The 8,359-nt window shown below is 41.9% G+C and overlaps 1 non-coding gene across 1 annotated transcript; it reads left to right on the forward strand.

Moving 5' to 3' along the window:
• The first annotated feature begins 7,637 nt into the window (after positions 1-7,637).
• On the forward strand, positions 7,638-7,775 carry LOC119932703. Its single transcript, XR_005452444.1, has one exon. It is a non-coding gene; the product is annotated as a small nucleolar RNA SNORA7 (small nucleolar RNA).
• Positions 7,776-8,359: the final 584 nt, after the last annotated feature.

An 8,359-nucleotide genomic window follows, 5' to 3' on the forward strand; every position in this document is an offset into this window, starting at 1 on the left:
TGAATGGATGAATGAATGAATGCTATCGCTTCAGCAAAATGACCAGCAGAGGGCGATGGGTCCAAATACACTTCAAACCTGAAAATAAAGTAAAATTTACAAAAGTGCAGCGCAAAAACACTGGGGAACCAATCATCATGTCTGTGCCAAATACACTTCCAGTTCCATTCTATTCCCTAACCATCTTGCCCAGCAAACCTGGAAATAAAGTAAAATTTACAAAAGTGCAGCGCAAAACCACTGGGGAACCAATCATCATGTCTGTGACACCAAAATCTGTTACCAGGAGAGTGATGATATCGGGGGATTGGAAAACAGAAAACTTGAGAAGCTTATATCGACTCAGGTTTTTAATTAATCAATTAATCAACGGTGTTTACTGAGTGTTTATTTGCGTGCATAGCACTGTACGAAGCACTTGGTAGAATATAGTACCAGGGAGTTGGAAGACGCATTCTCTGTCCACCAGGAGCTTACAGGTTTTTACTGACTGAACAGAGACACGAAGGTTGAAATTATTATGACCAGAATATAAAAGAAAATTGCCATTTCACACGAGGAAAGTGAGGCCCAGACATGTCGCATGACTTGCCCAAGGTCACAGAGCAAGCCAGTGGCTAAACTGGGATTAGAACTCAGGCCTTGCCTCCTAATCCTAGTCCCTTTCCACTAAATCAGTAAATTCTAAATTGTCATTAATCTTTCACACCCCAGAATGGCTCATATTACAACAATTATATTATTATTAGAATCGTGGTATTTTTTAAATGTTTACTGTGTGCCAACCACTGGGCTAGATGTGAGATAATCAGGTTGGTCACAGTCCCTGTTCCACAGGGAGCTCACACTCTGAGTAGAAAGGAGTGTTCAGGTCTTAAATATCCATTTTACAGATGAGAAATTGAGGAACAGAGAAGTGAAGTGACTTACCCAGGGTCACACAGCAGTCAAGTGTCACAGCCAGGATTAGACCAGATTCTCTGACTCCCAGGACCAAGCACTTTCCACTAGGCCATCCTTGCTTCCCTCCTAAAAAAATAAACTTAAGCTGCTTCATTTAACCTTACGAATGCATCTTGACAAATACCACTTAAAATATCATCTAAAAAGAACAGTTTGTTAAAATGAGAGTTCACTGTCATAGCATAGACCCCCATATTTAGCTAATAAGCTGGAGTTTATTGAGGCCAAGAAGGCAAATACAGACTTAGCAGAAACATTCAATCTGATTTTAGCGTTAACCCAGGCAGATTCAGTCAGTGGAGGCACCTCGCAGATTCAATTCAACCACAAGACACTAGGAAAACTCTTTCACAAACCTCTTCTCTCAAAATTAGATCCCAGAGAACTCACCGCTTGTTAATGAGACCCTGGGCAAGTCACTTTACTTCGTTGTGCCTCAGTTTCCTCATCTTTAAAATGGGGATTCAATACCTATTCTCTCTCTTACTTGAGAATGTGAATCATTGAGACACAGGGACGGTGTCTGATCTGAATACCTTGTATCTACCCCAGTGTTTAGTATAGTGATTGGCACATAGCAAATGCTTAACAAATACCACAGTCATCATTATTACTATTATTATTAAGATGGTCAGCAGACAAGAAAGAGAGAGAGAATCTGGGACCCACTTCATGTTTCTGATTTGCTAGGTGATTGTAAATTACCCTGTTCCTCTGTTGTTCTGTTTGCCATTTGTTAATTGGGCCTTATAAAGCTTCAATCACCAGTATTGTTTGAGAACTTACTATGTGCAGAGCACTGTACCAAGGGCTTGGGAGAGAACAATAAAATGGAATTGGTAGGTACAGTTCCCTGGCCATAACAAGCTTAAAGTCTAAAGGGGGTGATAGATATTAATATAGATAATAGATTAAGTTACAGATATGTACATAAGTGCTACGAGACTGAGGAAGGGATGAATAAGAGGTGAAAATCCTAGTGCAAGGGCAACACAGCAGGGAATGGGATAAGAGAAAATGAGGGGATAGTTGGGGAAGGTCTCTTGGAGGAGATGCGATTTTGAAAAGGCTTTTAAGGTGGGGAGAATCGACGTCTGCTGGATATGAAGAGAAAGGGAGTTCCAGGCCAAAAGCAGGGTGTGGGTGAGATGTCAGAGCCGAGATAGATGAAATCGAGCTACAGAGAGTAAGTTGGCATTAGAGGACTGAAGTGTGCAGGCTGGTTTGTAATAGGAAATCAGGGAAGTAAGGTAATATTAATAATTACGGTATTTAAGTGCTTACTACATGCCAAGCACTGTTCTAAGCGCTAGGGTAGATACCAGGTAATCAGGTTGTCCCACGTGGGGCTCACAGTCTTAACCCCCATTTTCCAGATGAGGTAACTGAGGCACAGAGAAGTTAAGTGGCTTGTCCAAGATCACACAGCAGACAAGTGGTGGAGCCAGGATTAGAACTCACAACCTCTGACTCCCAAGCCCACATTCTTTCTACTAAGCCGAAGGGACCAAGAGATTGAGTGCATTAAAGCCCATCACAAGGAGATTCTGTTGGATGTGGAGTTGGATGGGCAATCACCGAAGATGTACAACTTGTTGCCAACTTGTACTTCCCAAGCACTTAGTACAGTGCTCTGCACACAGTAAGTGCTCAATAAATACGATTGAATGAATGAATGAAGGTTCCTGAGGTATGGGGAAAAATAGACTGAACATTGTTGTAGAAAAATGATCCAGGCAGCAGAGTGTAGTGCTCCTTGTAAGTGCTTCTTGTAAATTCCTCAGAAGAGAGTCATTATACACGTGCAATTAATAACTTGCAATTTGTCGTACACTTAAAGCTATTTGATATTTACCATCGACAAAAAAGCATTTCCCTGAATAGTTTCCTTTTCATGCCTATTATAAGACTCGTCTTTGATTCTTGTTATTCTGAGGTAGCTTTGAAAAATGGGAGAGAACCAGAGCTTACTTTAGAAGAATGCTGTCACTTAAAATTAACCACCAAATATTCAGATTTAACAAAGCCTTAACAGGAGGGTGTTTGACATGAAAAACAGCCCGTTCTCACCTAGAGCCCAAGTTGCAATAATTATTGGTATCCATTCTTGTCTTTAAGATTTCGCTGCAAGCAGCAGACAGAATTATATACAATCTCAGCTTGAAACTAATAAAATCATGACAAAGAATACTACTCGACATGATAAAAGACACTGCATAGGGGGTATTAGTGTCAGGCTTTAATGCGGAAGACTAGACTTGGGGCCATGTCTGAATCTAAATGGAACTGACAGTCAAGGTAGTAGAGCTGGTAGGTAAAAAATAATGACCAAACAAGAAGTCTTTGCTTCAGCATTTTCACTTGCCTTCAAAATAGTAGTAGGAATAGCATTTACTAAGTGTGTGTTGTGTGCAAAGCACTGTTCTAAACACTGGGAAAGACTACACAGGTAGAAATTAGACACAGTCCCTATCACTTGTGGGGGGTGGGGAGACTCTGTCTCACAGTTCCTTATTATATGGAAAACCCGGGAAAGATGACTTGGAAAAGGAGGGGGTGGGGAGAGACTATGTTTTTACCAGGTCTGCTCACAGAGGAGTAAATAACTAAAATAAAATAATTTTAAGATGCCATTTCACCCTTTTTATTTTAAATGCAGTTCTCTATTTCCAATAGACAAATCCATAACATAAGGAGTCACAAAACTTAAAAATAAACCTATAGAAGTAGAAAAAGAAGGAAGACACAACTTAACCACCCCTCTTCCTGAATGAAACAAATTCCCTACACGAATTCTCAACTATTTTATAAGATCTTTGCTGGCAGGGATTGTGTCTACCACCTTTATTGTGCTCTCCCAAATGCTTACTACAATACTCCACACAGTAAGCACCTAACAAATACTAATACTAAATACTAGGACTTGAGAGAGTTTATCCTCTTCAGCAGCCCATTAGCGTTTAAAATGGGAAATAAAAAAAGTTCAGATGGGAGATTTCATTACTACCAAGAGTTCAGTGGAGACCAGATACTACTTACAAACACATCTCAAATTGTTTCAGATTTAAACCGAATCACCTAGAGTCTTAACTCAAAAACATAATTAATTTCAAGCCCTATTCACACAGCATTGCCTGATATGATTTCAAATCAATCAGTGGTTTTTACTGAGTGCTTACAGTGTGTAGAGCACTGTACTAAGCGCTTGGGAGAGTACAATACAGTGGGTAGACATGATACCTGTCCTCTAGGAGCTTACATTTCAAGGCCATGCTAAGGTCCATTCTAAGTTCTTCAAATGGGATAGAAGACACAGTTAAAGTGACCGGGCATCCCACATTAGGAAGGATTATTCTGAATTTCTCCCTCCAGATCCTACCACCTATCAAATCTGGGTGTACATCTGGCTGGGTCAGAAAATGAGAGAAGAGAGTGGAGAGTGGCTTCTTTCTTGCCCCTGTGCCCACAAAATTCAGAAAGGAAAGGACCACCTCCAATGTCTCTGTTCATAGTAAGCACTCGATAAAAGGCCTGGATTAATTGATTCATTTCTACATGGTGTTCTCTCTCAAGCTAAAATAACAATAATAATAATCATTATGGTATTTGTTAAGCGCGTCCTCTGTGCCAGGCACTTTTTCTAAATGCTGGGGTGAATATAAGCAAATCGGGTTGGACACAGTCCCTGTCCCATGAGGGGCTCACAATCTCAATCCTCATTTTACAGATGAGGTAACTGAGGCATGGAGAAGTGAAGTGACTTGTCCAAGGTCACACAGCAGAAAGTGGAAGGGCCTTCTGACTCTTAGGCCATATTGCTTCTCTGCAATGACCCTCAGTCATCTCACTGGGTGTGGGCGGGAGAGGAGGATGGAGCCATTGACCCCCCACAGGCTTCCAGTTGCTGGGGGAACCCACAGTTTTCATCTCTTGGCTTTCTGAGCTGAACACCCAGCCTCCTTCTGAATTTCCAAGAGCTTGAGTGTAGGGACAAAAAAAAATGAAGGTTTCCAAGCAGCCATATAAAGACTCAAAAATTAGTCTTTCTGATTTTCTAGTTCTTCAGAATCTACTATCCCAAACTTCACCCGCTAGCTCACCCACCAAATGCCCACCCCCATTCAGCCCCATTCAAAAATCAAAGACCGTGTCCAATCTGACTAACTTGCATTTACCCCAGTGCTTAGTCAGTGCCAGGCACATAGTAAGTACTTAAAATTTTTTCTAAAAAAAGTCGCTCCCTCTGCCCTTTCCCTTGCACAACATGCATTCCAATTTCTTCCTTTCTTCGTGCCTAATCCTGCCATAGACTTGTACATATTCTATTTATTTTATTTTGTTAATATGTTTTGTTTTGTTCTCTGTCTCCCCCTTCTAGACTGTGAGCCCACTGTTGGGTAGGGACCGCCTCTATGTGTTGCCAACTTGTACTTCTCAAGCGCTTAGTACAGTGCTCTGCACACAGTAAGCACTCAATAAATACGATTGAATGACAGGTGGTTTGTAAATTCTGATTCTTGTATTAGAACTTCAGAAAGCTCTTTCTTCGTAACAGCAATAATAATAGTAATATTTGTGGCATTTGTTAAGTCCCTACTATGTAGCAGGCACTATACTAAGCACTGGGGCAGATACAGAATGATCAGATCAGAAACTGTCCCTGTGCCACATAGGGCTCACAGTCTAAGAGGTAAGGAGAATAACTATGTAATCTCCATTTTGCAGATGAGGAAACCGAGGCTCGAAAAGTTATGATTTGCCCAAGGTCACAAGAGGCAAGTGAAGGATCCAGGATTAGGACTAGGGTCTCCTAGGCCCATGCTCTTTTCATTAGGCCACACTACCGTCGATTAACAACCCACTTCATTTGTAAATCACAACAATCTTTCAAGAAACTCAAAGCGCACAGGTGACGATTAATTTCCATCTCTTAATTCAATTTACATGGGTTCTTGAGTGAGCAAACCTCAGTTGTCATACCTGAAAAATGGGTGGCAAACAGAAAAGATTTGATTTACTAAAAATGCCAAGACTAGATGCACAATAACATTCTCTAATGCATGAAAGTATTACCATAACATTCTTCAACTGGTCTCTAGTCCCAGACATGAAAAATTTCAATGACTGGGCAATGAGGCCATTTGGCTTGACTTTCATTTTTACCCCATGATTGGGTAGATGGGATCAAATGTCCAATTGACTCAGAGAATCAAAGAAATAAATCCACCAGGGGTATTATTGCCAAGTTGTAGAAATGCCAGAAAATGGGTTGAAAATTTCAACACTCGTTTTACTCATTAATCTCGAACAGCTAAAGACAAACAAAAAGTAAAATTAACATGATTGTAAACTAAGCACTTGTGTCCTGTGGCTACCTTTTTGGCCTGCTGAGCCAGAATGAGCTGATCAAAGAGAGTGGCCTCGTGGAGAACAGGGAGATTAGTGCTGCCTCGGTGAGTACAGAGTTTCTATTTCCCAACCTGCTTTAGGAACAGGTGAACACCGTAATTAATCTTGGCTTCAATTTGGAGTGAAATAAAAACTGACCTGACTAATCCACTGGGCATATAAACTGGACCCCTGGGCTCTGTGCAAGAATTGCTAACACTGGCATAAAGATTCTTCTGCAGAAAAAGTGGAGAATAAATCAGAATGGACAGTGAAGATTTAGGTGGACTCACACAATGTAAAAAACGGATCAGGAATGCTCTTTATTGTTGCTGCCTTTGTTGGCTGCTTCATCACACCTAGGTGCCAAAAGTGAAGTTCTAATCTGCTAAACCCACCATATTGTCAAATGCAAGTAACTGCAAAAGGCAGGGGGAAGAGCGAATGAACTTGACCCAACAGCCACAAACAAAATCCACTTTGAAAACAGAATACTGTACACTTAGTTCTGCCAGAACACATGCTTTCACTACATTGGGGAATTAGGGAGTGCCATCAAACAAAAACTCCTCACAACAGGCTTCCTGGCTCTCCACCACCCAGCCCCCACCTTACTTATCAATCAATCAATCGTATTTATTGAGCGCTTACTATGTGCAGAGCACTGTACTAAGCGCTTGGGAAGTACAAATTGGCAACATATAGAGACAGTCCCTACCCAACAGTGGGCTCACAGTCTAAAAGGTGGGCTCACAGTCTAAAATACTGTGAGCCCACAGTCTATTCTTTTCACCCCCTCTTCCCCACCTCACTGTCTTGGTTCATTCCAAGCCAGGTTTCTAGCTCTACTCACTCTCAACTCTCCCAGCTCTGTGCCCTCATTCATATTGTTCCTCCAGCTTGGAACTTCCCCTTTTCCTAATATCAATTCAAATCCCTCCTAAAATCCTCCTCCAGCAAATTTTACCCAAGCTTGTTGTGGGCGGGCAACCTAGCTGTCAAATCTGTTGGAGCACTTAGTACAGTGCTCAGCATGCAATAAGCGCTAATAAATACTATTATGACTAGTAAAGCACCTGCTATACTCACCACACCAAACAGGTGTTCAAAAATCAATCAGTGGTATTTCTTGAGCACCTACTGTGTGCAGAGCACTGCACTAAATGCTTAAGAGAGTACAAAACAACAGAGTTGGTAGACACATTCCCTGCCCACAAGGAGCTTCTTATATAAATGCTACTTCAGCAATAGCTGTCTGGGTATACCATGGTACCAGAAGAAACATACCCCTCTCAGGGTCACCCCTGGAGAGTTACCAGTCCTCTACCAGTCTCGACTACTTAAGGGAGAGTCAAGCAGAGGCCTGTCCATTCCATTCCTAGCTTGGACAGTGGCTAGAAAGTGGAAGGCAATCTGCTACAAGTCAAAACTCCCCTGTGCTGGGCAGCAGTGGCATGGGAGAGCCGAGGGCAAGGACTCGAGCTGACTGCGCGGAGGGAGGCAATGGTAAACCACTTTCGTATTTTTACCCAGAAAACTCTATAATAAAAATAATAATAATAATAATGGCATTTGTTAAGTGCTTACTATGTGCAAAGCACTGTTCTAAGAGCTGGGGAGGATATAAGGTGATCAGGTTGTCCCACGTGGGGCTCACAGTCTTAATCCCCATTTTACAGATAATACTAATAATAATGATGGCATTTATTAAGTGCTTACTATGTGCAAAGCACTGTTCTAAGCACTGGGGAGGATACAAGGTGATCAGATTGTCCCACGTGGGGCTCACCGTCTTCATCCCCATTTTATAGATGAGGTAACTGAGGCACAGAGAAGTGCAGTAACTTGCCCAAAGTCACACAGCTGACAAGTGGTGGAGCCGAGATTTGAACCCATGACCACTGACTCCCAAGCCCATGCTCTTTTCCCTGAACCACACTGCTTCTCTATGGATACACTACCAGAACGATTGCAGATGGAGGTGGGGAGTTCTGGGAGCGATGTGCTG

Source organism: Tachyglossus aculeatus, chromosome 9 (assembly GCF_015852505.1).
Source record: "Tachyglossus aculeatus isolate mTacAcu1 chromosome 9, mTacAcu1.pri, whole genome shotgun sequence".
Taxonomy (NCBI): Eukaryota; Metazoa; Chordata; class Mammalia; order Monotremata; family Tachyglossidae; genus Tachyglossus; species Tachyglossus aculeatus.